At 49.8% G+C, this 2,500-nt stretch overlaps 1 protein-coding gene across 1 annotated transcript in view; it reads left to right on the forward strand.

Annotated features, from left to right (window-relative positions):
• Positions 1-2,500, forward strand: part of LOC308171394 (N-acetyllactosaminide beta-1,3-N-acetylglucosaminyltransferase 2-like) — a 14,110-nt gene that overhangs the window by 945 nt on the left and 10,665 nt on the right. The gene's annotated exons all lie outside the window — the stretch shown is intronic.

Below are 2,500 nucleotides of genomic sequence, written 5' to 3' on the forward strand. Positions count from 1 at the left end.
CTCATGGCGAAGGTGAAGGTGTCCTGGGGCTGGTTCACAACGTGTGTGTGTGTGTGTGTGTGTGTGTGTGTGTGTGTGTGTGTGTGTGTGTGTGTGTGTGTGTGTGTGTGTGCGCGCGTGTGTGTGTGTGTCAGAGAGAGAGAGAGAGAGAGAGAGAGAGAGAGAGAGAGAGAGAGAGAGAGAGAGAGTGTGACAGACAGACAGACATAGAGACAGACACAGACAGGCAGGCAGACACACAGAGAGACAGACAGACTTACAGACAGACATAGATGCACACAGACAGATACAGAGAGACAGACATACAGAGACACAGAGAGACAGATAGAGATGGGGGAATACAGTAATGTGTGGAGATACAGTATTGGACACAAGACAACAAAACCATTCATTGATTCTGTATGTAATGGATCCCAATAGGAAGTCTAGAGAGACCGCCCACACACACACACACACACACACACACACACACACACACCATCCGTCTGAAACCTGTTGCCTTAGTTGTCCTGCATGAAAGCCCCCGTGTGTGTGAGTGTGTGTGTGTGTGTGTGTGTGTGTGTGTGTGTGTGTGTGTGTGTTTGCGTAGGGGAGACCCCTGGGGGAGGGGAGGGGGGTTTCCAGGCTCTCCATCTGTGAGCGTCAGACCGTTTGTCTGACAATAAAAGGGAAGATAAGATTGTGCTTTATTATCGTTGAACAGCAGACAAGTACAAACTAAGTACTGAGACCACCAAATGTACTTCTGCAAACGCCCCCCCCCCCAGGGAGAACAGAGCTCTGGGCTCTGGGCACAGGCTCAGCCATCTTTGGTGCCCCTGGAGCAGTTAATGGGATAAGTGCCCAACGGCAGTGGTAGGATACCCTAGATATGATGCCAGCAACCCTCCGGTCACACCAGCTCACATGCAGCTCCCTCCCGAGGCGGGGATCGAACCAGCGACCTCTGACCTCTAACCTCTAGGCTACCTGCCTCTCTAACCTCTAGGCTACCTGCCTCTCTAACCTCTAGACTACCTGCCTCTCTAACCTCTAGGCTACCTGCGTCTCTAACCTCTAGACTACCTGCCTCTCTAACCTCTAGGCTACCTGCCTCTCTAACCTCTAGACTACCTGCCCCTCTAACCTCTAGACTACCTGCCTCTCTAACCTCTAGACTACCTGCCTCTCTAACCTCTAGACTACCTGCCTCTCTAACCTCTAACCTCTTGGCTACCTGCCTCTCTAACCTCTAGACTACCTGCCTCTCTAACCTCTAGGCTACCTGCCTCTCTAACCTCTAGGCTACCTGCCTCTCTAACCTCTAGGCTACCTGCCTCTCTAACCTCTAGGCTACCTGCCTCTCTAACCTCTAGACTACCTGCCTCTCTAACCTCTAGGCTACCTGACCTCTCTGACCTCTAACCTCTAGGCTACCTGCCTCTCTAACCTCTAGGCTACCTGCCTCTCTAACCTCTAGACTACCTGCCTCTCTAACCTCTAGACTACCTGACCTTTCTAACCTCTAGGCTACCTGCCTCTCTAACCTCTAGACTACCTGCCTCTCTGACCTCTAGGCTACCTGCCTCTCTAACCTCTAGGCTACCTGCCTCTCTAACCTCTAGACTACCTGCCTCTCTAACCTCTAGACTACCTGCCTCTCTAACCTCTAGACTACCTGCCTCTCTAACCTCTAGACTACCTGCCTCTCTAACCTCTCTGACCTCTCTGACCTCTAGGCTTCCTGCCTCTCTAACCTATCTAACCTCTAGACTACCTGCCTCTCTAACCTCTCTGACCTCTCTGACCTCTAGGCTTCCTGCCTCTCTAACCTCTCTAACCTCTAGACTACCTTCCTCTCTAACCTCTAGACTACCTGCCTCTCTAACCTCTAGACTACCTGCCTCTCTAACCTCTCTAACCTCTAGACTACCTGCCTCTCTAACCTCTAGACTACCTGTCTCTCTAACCTCTAGACTACCTGCCTCTCTAACCTCTAGACTACCTGCCTCTCTAACCTCTAGACTACCTGCCTCTCTAACCTCTCTGACCTCTAGGCTTCCTGCCTCTCTGACCTCTAGACTAGCTGCCTCTCTGACCTCTCTGACCTCTAGGCTTCCTGCCGCCCACTAAAGCAGACACCAAGCGCTTGTCCTGAACCTCAATAGATTCTGGTTACCAAGGAAACCTTCCCGACATCGTTAGTGTGTATGTGTTTAGGTTGACATGGTTAGTGTGTATGTGTTTAGGTTGACATGGTTAGTGTGTATGTGTTTAAGACATCGTTAGTGTGTATGTGTTTAAGACATGGTTAGTGTGTATGTGTTTAGGTTGACATGGTTAGTGTGTATGTGTTTAGGTTGACATGGTTAGTGTGTATGTGTTTAGGTTGACATGGTTAGTGTGTATGTGTTTAAGACATCGTTAGTGTGTATGTGTTTAAGACATGGTTAGTGTGTATGTGTTTAGGTTGACATGGTTAGTGTGTATGTGTTTAGGTTGACATGGTTAGTGTGTATGT

This window comes from Nansenia antarctica (assembly GCF_963989245.1).
Source record: "Nansenia antarctica genome assembly, chromosome: 16".
Lineage (NCBI taxonomy): Eukaryota > Metazoa > Chordata > Actinopteri > Argentiniformes > Microstomatidae > Nansenia > Nansenia antarctica.